Source organism: Hemitrygon akajei, chromosome 5 (genome assembly GCF_048418815.1).
Source record: "Hemitrygon akajei chromosome 5, sHemAka1.3, whole genome shotgun sequence".
NCBI lineage: Eukaryota > Metazoa > Chordata > Chondrichthyes > Myliobatiformes > Dasyatidae > Hemitrygon > Hemitrygon akajei.
The window spans coordinates 56,492,892-56,505,656 of NC_133128.1; the positions used below are offsets into that span (position 1 = coordinate 56,492,892).

Consider the following 12,765-nt stretch of genomic DNA (forward strand, 5'->3'; position numbering starts at 1 on the left):
TTTATACAAAATTACAGTATGAATATATACTGCAGTGGTTTCATTGTACCTTGATCAAAATTCTCAGAGATCAAGGATTGGATAACAAATGAGGTCTCATGTTCCTCCCCTATATTCTGAGAAATATAATAAGCAAGAAAGTAGCCTTAAAGAAGCACAACAGAATCGTGCAGCTGGTAGAGTCATTACCTCACAGCATCAGAGACCCACGTTCAATCCTGACCTTGGGTAATATCCATGTGGAGTTTGCACATTGGCTTTGTGACTGTAATTGTTTCATTTAGGAGTTCTAGTTTCTTTTCACTTCGGTTGGTGGGTTAATTGGCCACTGTAAATTTCCCTAATAACTGGGTGGGTGGTAAAATTAATGGGGTGGGGGAGGGGGAACATAAGCTGATGAAAATGTTGGAAGAATAAAAACTGGATTAATGTAGGATTTGTATAAATGGGTTACTGATGGTTAGTATAGCTTCAGTAAGTTCTAAGACCTTTTTCAATGCTGGATATTTCTATGACTCATTGGAAAGCATTCTTCTCAGAATGATGGTAAGAAATCAAGGATAAGTCTCTAGAAAATAAGAGAAAATAGAAACTTGCAAGGCTAAGTTAGATAATGACAGTACATTAAAGGTTATATAATATGTTATGGCATGAACAAGTTAGATGGAAGGGCCCATTGTCTGTGCTGTACAATCCTGTGACTCAATGAAGGAAAAATGTTTCTTCATATGATTACAAGATGATTTGCCTGAGTATGACCAGTATGCTGAATGAGGTAAGATTGTAATACTGTGTGAAAAGCAGTAATATTATACTCTGCTTTGGATATCATTGTGGAAATGGATGTTTAGGAGGTCTTAAATTGGAAGAGCACTTGCCACTGACCTCAAAGAAATGTGCCCACAAAATTTCAGTGGGTTCTGTCTTATTGAATTCTCTTTATAAATACCAGTTGCTCCCTGATGTCTACTTAAAGGTTATGTGGTATCCACCAAGAGAAATATCTTCATGCTGTCTGAACAACTAATCAGATTGAAAAATATTACAATAAATAATTTATAACATTTTATCTTTACTGTTTTTAAGCATTTTACTGAGAGCAAAATAACAATGTCCTGATAAGAATTAGGATACTGAAAAAATATAAATTAAAATAAAGAAACATTTATTTTGAAGCTATTGTATTTTGAATTGAGTTAATTATTCTGAATTGATCAGAATAGACTGCTGTTGTGTTCTTTATACGTACCATGGGTTACTAAGAACAAGCTGTATTCTGGAAGAACATAACTAGAACTTTTATTTAACAGCAAACAGCAAACACGTTTTAACATACAAGCTCCTAGATCATTCTGTCAGTTCTGCGCATGCTCCGAACTCTGTCTAATCACGTTCTGACACGTGACACGAGATATCACAACATCTTCCTTTCCTGAAAAAGAAAAACAATTAGCAACATTAACCAAAACAAATGCATAACTTAACATGTCTCTATCAGTCACTCTGGGGGTTTACAAACATGAGTAGACCTTCTAAGTGGTTCACACAGTTCTTGTGTTTCATTGTTATTTTCAAGTTTTGTCTGGTCTGCATCAGTTAATGGAAGCTCTGAAGTTGGCTCTTACTTCAGGTCTTTGAGAAGAAATCGGAATTCATTCATTAATTGTGTAATCTCTTTTTTTATGCTGAGACTTCATCATCTCAATAAAACCTGAATTCCTTCACTTGTGCTTTCACTTCTTCAATTGGATCCTGATTCTAGTCACTCTTTGGCTGCAGATCAGTATTGTACTATACCGGCAAGCTTGGTTTTGTTGGCAATGCTTTGTCAGATGCTGGTAACAAAGGGATGGGTCTGGGATTTTTCTTTATGACTTCTTTTACTTTTGCCACGTTGGAATCAAATTCTGTTCTCTCTCGCTCTTTCATCAAGTCACTGTATTCTGAATCTGTGTCACTGTCCAGGACTAAGACTCTTTTCACCAAATTCAGTTTCTCACAGGCAGATAGACCCAATATTGACTGTACATTTTTTGGCACGACCACAAGTGAAAGCATGTGCACACGATTTTTGTGTGATACTTTCACCACACATGTTCCTTTAACTGGACTGTCTGCACCTGAATACCCAGTCACTTTTATATTTGTCTGATGTAACTTTGGTCTTGGCTTTAATGCATTAAACTCAGATTCTGCAAGAACCTTTACTTGTGCTCCAGTATCAAGTTTAAACAGATTATTTTTGTTCACTTGCAATGGAATAGTCCAGTCATTCTTACTTTGTTTGCTTTCACAAAGCATATCTACGTAACACTCCTCACATTCATTTTCAAGCACTGCATTTACGTGTTTTATTTCCTTTCTACTTCAGCATCAGTGTGAAAAATAATTACTCTTACTACAGTGGTTGCACATTTTTCCATACACTAGATACTTTTCAGGTCGGTGCTCCCGCCCACAGTGATCACAAAGTTTTTTTCTTTCAAATGAAGTCTTGCTCTCTGTAGGTTTCGTAGTTGCTTCATTATTTTTTTCTAACATGTTCATGGTTATTCACAGCGTATACGCTGCAGTTCTCAATAAAAACCTCTTTAGCCTTCGACTTTACGGTTTCAAAGCTTTGCAGAGAATCGAAGCTTTTTCCAAATTTATGTCTCGTTCTCTTAAGAGTCTTTCTCTCAGAGCATTATCCAGAATGCCACAAACAATTCTGTCTTTAACAAGAGAGTCTGCCAGCTCTGGAAACTCACATGTTTTACTGTGATTTCTCAATTCCATAACAAATTGATCAATCGTTTGACCAGCTTTCTGCTTGCATGTAAAGAATTTGTACCGTTCATACGTCACATTGCTCTTCAGTATACAAAATGCTTCAAACTTGTTGATTATCACTTTTAGATTCAAATTATCTCCATTCTCAAAAGTAAAATGGTTATATACCTCAACTGCATCGTCCCCAGTCACGTGGAGTACAATTGCAGCTTTAGTTTTCTCCATTTTATTATTTGCTCCGATCGCTGATAAATAAATTTCAAAACGCTGTTTAAATCTTTTCCAGTCTTCATCTACATTTCCAGTCAGCTGAAGCACCGATGGGGGTTGCAATACTTCTATTCCTAAAGCTGTGAGCAAACAACGAAAAAATTTGCGATCTTTTTTTTCCAATTATCTTCGTTTCTCCCGTGTTAGCGAAACAAATTATTCTTCCAGACCAACTTCTGACACCATGTTGTGTTCTTTATACGTACCATATTCTGGAAGAAATGTTTTTCCAGAATATGGTAAATATAAAGAACATAACTAAACCCATTACTTAACAGCAAACAGCAACCACATTTTAACATACAAGCTTCTGGATCATTCTGTCTATTTTGCGCATGCTCTGAACTCTGTCTAATCACATTCTGACATGTGACACGAGACATCATAACTGCAATAAAATTTGTTTTCTGGGCCTCTGAACTTGTTCAGTGCTAACTATGGTTTTGTATGTTGACTTTAAATCTCTGTTCAACGTTTTTTAACAATATGCAATATTTTAACATTTTTATGATGATAACATCACATCAGACATTAAAGTTCACAGCATATTACTGGTTTTGTTTTGATTTAATTGCAGAACATTTTTGCACACTTCCAAAAGGGTGCAACATCACCGAAAGTAGTGTCTGGACTTTTATGTTTACTTGTGAATATGTAAATTTTAGAAGTTGCTGAGAGTGTCACAGTGTGACAACAGCCAATGCTGACAGCTCCCTCATCCCTGCTGTACAGGGAAAATAAAATTAAGAAGTGTGGAGTAGTAGAGAGAGGCTTTATGTGATTCATCAGAACAGCCCAGAAAGTCTCTGTGACTGTTCTACCCAAGCACACTTTACCCCGTTTATATACTTTTAATATACACACAGGATCAAACAAAAAAATATTTTTGTCTGTGCAATCATTTCCCCATGTCTTTACACCAGAGGAGTTAATTTAATCAATGTCTCTGCTCTTTCTCCTTGATGATATGAATTGGTCCTGCCCACCTCTCATCCTGCCTTTGGTATTACAACATTATTTGTCTCATCAGATTAATTTTACAATTTTTCATCAAATATTCAACAATAGTTTTCAAAGATTTTTCAGATTTAATTAGCAGAAGTTTTTGGAAGCCTCCGTTGCTTTTGCCAGAACAATACGCTACAAGGTGCAGCTATAACCAAGGACAAATAACAATCACTTCTGTTTCTGCTTTTAACTCTCAAGTCTAACTATTAGTTTTGCTTATTCCTACTTTTCCTCATTCCCTTCTACAATTCCCCCCTCCAAGCCCTTGGCCGACAAGCCAAGGAGGCCCATGAGCTTTAACTGTACAGTAGATCCCCTGCCAACAGTATTCAGTGATTGTTTAAGTTCTCCTTCCTCTGTCACTTCTTCATCCTCCTTCTTAATATATAAATTGTTATGGCCACAATAGTCAATATCACAAACTGAATTAGGATGACAATATGTGAAATTATATGATTCCATGGATGGACCAAGCCCCAGTTTCACACCTTGCTGCAAATGGATGATTCCATGAGGTCTTCATTAGCTTTGTTTTATGTTCAGCAATGCCTGTAATATGTTCTGTCCATCTGTAGACAACTTTGCTTGCCTCCTGGACAACCTTGGTGCAGTTTGCAGTGAAATGTGGATTAGGTAGTAGTGTGGTCAAAACATTGTAGTAGTTCCCCTTGACAGACGGTAAGCTTTACTTTAATCAGATTATTGGATTGTGACTTTAGCAGTTTATGATCGATGATGACCATGCATTAGGGTTAGGATTAACCAAAACCCTAATCCTGATGACTAGGTTGGCAGAGATATCGCTTAAAGCCCACATTTTCTCCCTCAGATCACATCATATTTGCCCCTTACGATATCCCTAATGTGACAATATATTGAGTGTCTCCCACTAGAACATATTTTAATAAGATTTTGTTATTTATGATCAAAATAGTCAATGAGGTGCAATTCTATATTGTAAAATCACATTCTGTTATTCTTCCTGATGAAGGGTCTCGGCCTGAAACATCCACAGTGCTTCTTCCTATAGATGCTGCCTGGCCTGCTGTGTTCCACTAGCATTTTGTGTGTGTTGCTTGAATTTCCAGCATCTGCAGATTTCCTCGTGACTTCTGTTATTCTTTATTGAGTTATTTCTGCAGGACATACCCAGTAGCACTGCATCAAATTTTGCTAATTCTAGCTTCTTATTCCATTCTTCACTGCAGTTATAATTTCTATATCATTTCCTTTTTAGATAATCTAGATCAGGGATTCCTAACCTTTTTTTATGCCATAGACCCCTACCATTAACTGAGGGGTCCCCTGATCTAGATCTTTAAATTGAAAGAGAGAGAGATAGTTGATGCACACAATTGGTTTTGAAAATATTGTGAAATAATGCATTTGGCCATGTCACAAAAAGGAAGTACAGCTTAAATTGTAAGATATTATTTAATTCATGCTGCAGAAGGACCTTGTGTGGATATGTGTTTTTTTTGTGAAGCAAATAAATTGAATACAAAAAATGTCAAGCTGGAACTTTGTATCTGAGGTAATGTAAGAATGATGTTTTATCATCTAATGAAATGTAAAATCAGGAAACAATAAGGTTGTTTTGTAATGTAACTTGATGCCTCAACAGATTTTAATAGTCAGGCCTCATTTGAATACCTGCAGTCATTTGGTAGGATATTTCAGAAAGAAAGCTGCAAGGTTATTGGGCAACAATTAAAAAGGTGCTGAGTACGTTGCCAGCAGTGTGCAGTCCAGGACTTCATGCATGACCGTGTCAAATTTGGGAGGGCACGGGGTGAGGAGTGGTAATGTGTGACAGATGTGACAGTGTTCCAAGACTCAGAGGGAGGACTCATTTGGCCCTAGTGGGTATCTGAGTCAGGAGTGGGTTAAAGTTGCATTTGTTTTCTATGTGTGCAATTTCCATATATTATTTTTAACAAGGCTCCTGTTGAATCCTAGAAGAGACCTCATTTATTGCTTATCAAAATGATTTTAAATTTGCAAACTAATGGATCAGAGCAGGAAGTCAAACTATTTTAATTGTTCAACAACTTGCTTCCTCAATAGTAGGGAAGAATGACCCCTGATAAATGGAAAAGTCGGTAGGTAACATCGAATTTGTGCTAGAGGTTTATTTAGGCCATAGTTGAAATGTTGTGCTCAGTTTTGGCTTCATTGTTGATGGAGAAATATACAGCAAAAGCATATTGAAGTTGCTAGCATTGAGGGTTATTGTTATTTGGAAAAAGTTGAACATTCAACATCTTTTTGACTGGAATTCAGAAAATTAAGTAGTACCATGAACAAATTAATCAATATTATGAACATGCTAGCAGGGTTACAGATGCATTATTTCTTCTGCTTTGCAAGGCAATGATAAATTTAAAATAAACATACAAAGAATTAAAGAGAATATTTAGGAAACAGGTATTGCATAGGTTCTTTGCCTAATATTCATGGGATCTATAATAATTTGTTGAAGAAATTGGATTGTAGTAAAAGAGAAATGTGACAATTATTATGATTCATTGGGAGCATGTATTGAAACTAGATTTTTATTTTGTGAGATCACAGGCATAAATTTGATGTGGCAAATAACATTCTGGTTTGAAGGATTAGAGTGTGATTGGTGCTCTGGATAATCTACAAAAATAAATCAATACAATCGGAGGATGAGGAAAGAAAAATAGCAGAGGAAACAAATTCCTCTGTATTTTACTGTAGTAGCACTTACTGTAAAGCATATTGAAATAGAGCTCTTAAGATTTAACTCTTAGCAGTATTCACAACAGTTGTTTCTCAGAATAGAATTGTAGCAGGAAGCATATTTAGAATAATGTATTCACCCTCCCCCCCCCCCCCCCGGAAGTTTTCATGCTTCATTGTTTTACAACATTGAATCAGAGTGGATTTAATTTGGCTTTTTTGACACTTATCAACAGGAAATGACCCTTTCGCGTAAAGGGACTCTACGAAGTGATCAACATTAATCACAAATATAAAACACAAAATAATTGATTGCATAAGTATTCAGCCACTTCAAGTCAGTATTTAGTAGATGCACCTTTGGTAGCAAATAGAGCCCTTAGTCTGTGTGGATCGCTCTCTAACAGATCTGTACAACCTGACTGAAAATTTTCCCCATTTTCTTTACAAAACTGCTCAAGCTCTGTTAGATTGCAGAGGAATGATGAGTGAACAGCCCTTTTGAAGTCCAGCCACAAATTCTCAATTGGATTGAGGGTTGGACTCTGACTTGGCCACTCCAGGACATAAACTTTGTTGTTTTTAAGCCATTCCTGTGTGGCTTTGGCTTTATGCTTGGGGTCGTTGTCTTGCTGGAAAACAAATTTTCTCCCCAAGTTGCAGTTCTCTTGCAGACTGAATCAGGTCTTCCTCCAGGGTTTTCCTGTATTTTGCTGCATTCATGTTACCCTCTACCTTCACAAGCCTTCCAGGGCCTACTGCAGTGAAGTGCCCCACAGCATGATACAACCACCACCATGCTTCATGGTAGGGCTGGTGGGTTTTTGATGATCTGCAGTGTTTGGCTAAAGCTAAACATAGTCTTTAGTCTGGTCCAAAAAAGCTCAATTTTGGTTTCATCAGACCATAGAACCTTTCTTCCATCTGACTTCAGAGTCTCCCACATGCCTTCTGGCAAACTCTAGCTGGGATTTCATGTGAGTTTTTTTAAACGGTGGTTTTCTCTTGCCACTCTCCCATAAAGCTGTGACTGGTGAAGCACCTGGACAACAGTTGTTGTATGTGCATTCTCTCCCACCTCAGTCACTGAAGCTTGTAACTCTTCCAGAGTTGTCATGGGTCTCTAGGTAACCTCCGAACTAGTTGACTTCTTGCACGGTCACTGAGTTTTTGAGGACAGCCTGCTCTAGGCAGATTTACAGCTGTCCACAGGTCTCCAAATTAAACCAATTGGCTGCACCAGTGATGATTGGGGTGGGGGGGGGGGGGTGGTGAATACATATGCAATCAATTGTTTTGTGTTTTATGTTTGTAATTAATTTAGATCAATTTATAGAGGTCTGTTTTCACTTTGACACAAATGGGTTTTTTTCTGTTGACCAGTGTCAGACAGCCAAATTAAATTCACTGTGATTCGGTGTTGTAAAACAATAAAACATGAACACTTTCAAGGGGGTGAATACTTTTTATAGGCACCGTATATCTGAGAATGATGACTAGATTATAATCTAATCAAGGAACACAAATGGCTTTATTTAAAGATTAGACTGAAGCCTCTAATTCATTCTCATGTGGTGTATTTACATTCCAGATGATTTTTAAGTGTTGGTTTTCAGTCTTTATGCCAGTAGTGGGAAATGCTATAGACAGCATTTGACAGCATGCTTTTTGTTTGTATAGAACATCAGTTTTTTAATGGTAATGGTAAGCAAAAGTGATAATGGTAAAATGACAAACTGAGATGAAAGTGGCTTTTTCCCAACCGAAATGCACTTTCAGTTTCCCCTTTGAAAAATAACTGAAACCAAGTTACAAAATAGGCAATCATTTGATATAATATAATTTATCATTCTGTCTTGGCACTCAATAAAAAAAAAATCACCCCAATTTACATGAGGTCTCTCAAATCCTTGCAAGCATGCACAGTCCTTGGAAACTTGCAATGATGTTTAATTGATTCTGCTGGTATAGCTGGATCCATGGATGGAGTCTGCTTCAAGTACCGTGTTTAATAAATGACAGCAGTGTTTTAAATTACTGCAAAAGATTATGGAAATTCAACTTGTGCTGAACAAATTTTACATAATTTTGAGATAATTTATGTGAGTTACACCAACTTCTATGCAAATTGCACAGAATAAACCTACTGCAACTGAGCAGAACTTCTGTCTATAAATAGAATTGCCATCATTCAGCTATGTAATACAAACTATTGTTAACCTTTTATTTCTGGCAAGTTATTAAAGATTTTTGTAATTTATAAATTATAGCCATTATTATCTATCTGTAATGCAACGTGGAGTTCTGTGAAAAACTTTATTGGGACGTTCACAAATAGAGTTCAAACTTCATTCCTCCTCCAGTGTGAGTGCAATTTACACTTGAATGATTAGAAACAGAATGATTTATAAATGAAACGTAAAGGGATAGTGTTAGTTGAAATCAGAGTTGACAAAAGGAAACAAAATCTTGGGAAATGTTTAAAAAAGTGGAGACATCTCAATTTATTTGCATACCTTGTTGAGATTGGGGAAGAGTAAGTAGAATAAAAAGTGAATGAAATATGAGACCAAAGTAAATGGAAGGAGAAAGCAGAACTGTTGGCAGATAACAAAGATCCCAACCCTCGAATATCTGTTCTGTGGCTGATAAAGTGGTAACCATGCCAAATAAGTTGCTGGGAGCAGGATGACCCTTCCCATCATTCCAGAGAACTTCTTGCATAGAAGCATGAATGAAACAATGTAAATCTAAACTTTCAATAAGCATTGTGGTAACTGAAAATGCTTGTCTCTACTAGGTGGAAATGCATATAGTCTCACAATAGTAGAAATAGCTCTGCAGGTGCTTTCTGACCCCAAATTACCAGGCTTATGCACCAGGATCTGAGAATATTGTTAGCGAAATGTGGTGTGTAAGGTCAATCAAGTTATCCATGATATTGATGACACCATTTTTGAATGGTATTGAAAGAATAACATTTGATGATTTAAGTTGATTTTGATAAAAAGCAAAGCATACAACTTGTATGTAACTAATAAAGCATATGGTTAAAAAGTTATTTGCAAATGTTTTGTTCACCTCATTTTCATGAATCCAACAAACATTTAAAATCAAAAGACTCATCTGGAAAACCTGTCATAAAAAACCACATCACCCAGGAACAGTACCAGCACATACCCATAATATGTGACTCTGCTCCAAGGGTTGGAAAAGCCCATTCCTTGCTGTATCTCATCAACTAAATAAATTTCATTATATCAGTTATTTGTTCAAAAATAGACCTGCAATTACCTCTGAGACTGTCAAACAAATTAAGGCATTTTTAAGTTACATATTGGTCACTAAATAAAAAATTCTCAATAATATATGATGGCAATAATACGTGAACATTGGTAGAGATGGTTTAAGATATTTACACAATATTGCTGTATGCAAAATATTTATGAGATGGAAAAATTTGCCCTGAAGAATGGGGAAACACATAGTACAGTACAGAAGAATCAGAGGCCCTCAATTGGTCAAGGTCAATAATGGGTATTGCATCCTACCTGCCTACGTTGCCAGTATGCAAGCCAGGCCAGTACAATACGGAGAGCATGCTGTTACCCATGCAGCAGCCTCCCCCCTCTCCACGCAGTTGATAAATTCAAAGGAACAGCAGAAACTGTTACAGTTTAGCACTAGCGAATTAACAGGAGTTGCCAGTCAGGGTTTAGCTCAACATAGCTGCCTTAGGGACTCCAGATCCAGACTATAAAGTTTACTCCAGAAGCCTTCCCCATGAATGGGTATAGCCACAAGGCAGTGGAGGTTTGAGATCAGAGTTTTCCTTCTCCTAGGTGAGCTATCAACCATGGTTGAATAGTCACTTCTGCCCAAAGTGACTGATTTTAAGGCACCAGTAACCTGTTTTTGCCCCTTCTCCTGTCAGTAGAAATGGCTCTGCTGAGCTTAATGGCAAAGCCACATTGTAAAGGCCAGGAGCTGGAAGTACCTTGGTCATCAGAAGCTATTTGAGACAAGTTCCACTGGAAGCATTTAATAGGTACTAGGAGCTCACCCCCACTATCCCCCCCGCCCCCCCCCCCCCAACTGGTTATGGCAACTTCTTTAAGGAATTGAGGAACTGCTAAAGTAGAATTATTATTTACCAACTAACCTACAAGACACTGTCTTTCTCATGTTGAACATGTAGATTCTCTCCGGTTTCCTTCCACATTCCATAATGTGCAGTTTCATTGACCACTACAGTGTTGAAATGAGTTGGAGAAAGGATGCACTCTGCTACACTGCCCCTTTGCACCACTGTGTTGCCAAAAACACAACATTTTTCTATTCACTGAAACTGCTGCCATTGAGAATAATGATATTTAAAGATGTTTCTTTTCCCTTTAGTTCCTTACTTATTTGTTCTGATTCATTATCTAAGAAATCCTTAGCTTTGCCTTTCCTTCCAATGCTTCAGGTCTCCCACTTTGGAATGATGGAGTAACCTACATGTACTAAAGATCCTAGGTGATACTGTTGGAAGTTGGTCCCTTAGAGTTACCCTTGATGGTAACTTTACAAGCAGTTTTGCCACTCATTTCTTCCAGTGGGAGGTACAGATAGTAATGGAAGAAAATACCCATTCATCTTGGAATTTCTTGCCATTGCATCTCTTGGCCTCTTCCACCAAATCTTGTGGTGGCTATATTTACTACTAAGTCTCTTTATAAGAATGTAATGTCCTAAACACACTTGCTAGGTCCTGCAGAAATGGGCAAGTTGAGATCAAGATAAGTGAGGTGGTCACTGAATGTCACTCATCATAGATCCACATGCAAGCAGCAACTATAAGATGGTCTTTACATGACCTTGAACTAGAAAGGATGATGAGTGGAGAAAAAGTATTTTTGACAATTCCACCCATGTTTTGTGTGGCCTCCCTCGGTCGTGGTCGACCATGGGTACTGCACCTCTGGTAGTCACTGGGAGTGGCTTCTTCAGGGTGCAAGCCAGGACAGAGTCGATATGGAGATCTGTCTGTTGCCCATGCAGTGGGACCCCCATCTCCATGCTGATGCCAGGTCCAAAGGAATGACAAGCGTTGATACAGTTTGGTGCCAGCAGCATTGCAAGAGTTGCCGTGCCGGTGCTGGATACAGCAGTCTGTCGCCTTTGGGAGTCCAACTCCGGATTTTTCTTCAGGGTTTTCTCCCAAAGCCTTTCCCATGAGTGGGTATAGCTGCAAGGCAGCGGAGGTTTGAAATTGGAGTTTTCCCTCTCCTAGATGAGCTACCACCCATGGTTAATGAGCCCCATCTGCCCAGAGCAACTGGTTTTAAGGCGCCAGTGGCCCACCTTTGCCCCTTCTCCTGTCAGTGAGAACAGCTCCGCTGGGCATAGGAACTATGCCAGACATAAAGGCCAGGAGTTGGACTTGGTTGTCAGAGGCTGTTTAAGATTCACGCCATGAAGAGCATTTGTTTAGCACTGGGAGCTCGACCCCACTACCACCCTTCAGCTATGACTACCCTTGCAGCCACCACCAATGCTTGAGCAGGCCTTTTTAGGAACAACTCTTGCTCACTTTAATGGAAAGGAACTAGAAAATGAACTAACCTGAGCTATCTTATCACACTTATTTGGTTAGTCATCTCCAGTGAGGTTAAAACCAATTTTTCTTACAACCTGTATTGTGTGTATCTAATGATATCACTCAAAAGGTGAAAGGCCAAACACAAGACAGCAATTGTGGCCAAATATAGTAAAGCCACACAACAGAATGAAAGGTCTCCCTAATGTGAAGACAGAACATTGTCCCCATAGGTATTCTAGTGTTCAATTTTACCAATATTATCATAGATAATCACATCTGTAATAGGTCACTTTTTAAGGATGAGGCCAACAGATTTTTGCTTTACCCATTTTTTTCCCCTGAGAGTTGTGATTTAGGACTCAGGAAGCAGACAGTGGTGCTATTATTATGCCATTCTCAGTATGTGCATTTAAATTTGTCAATCT

The 12,765-nt window shown here is 38.0% G+C and overlaps 1 long non-coding RNA gene across 1 annotated transcript in view; it reads right to left on the reverse strand.

Annotated features, from left to right (window-relative positions):
- Nucleotides 1-1,274: 1,274 nt before the first annotated feature.
- The window catches only part of LOC140727814 (uncharacterized), a 32,291-nt gene continuing 20,800 nt past the window's right edge, over nucleotides 1,275-12,765 (reverse strand). The window contains exons 2-3 of the long non-coding RNA XR_012098940.1: nucleotides 2,941-3,122; nucleotides 1,275-1,432 (exon numbers count right to left, since the gene is read on the reverse strand). This is a non-coding gene — a long non-coding RNA (uncharacterized lncRNA). The remainder of the gene's footprint in view (nucleotides 1,433-2,940; nucleotides 3,123-12,765) is intronic.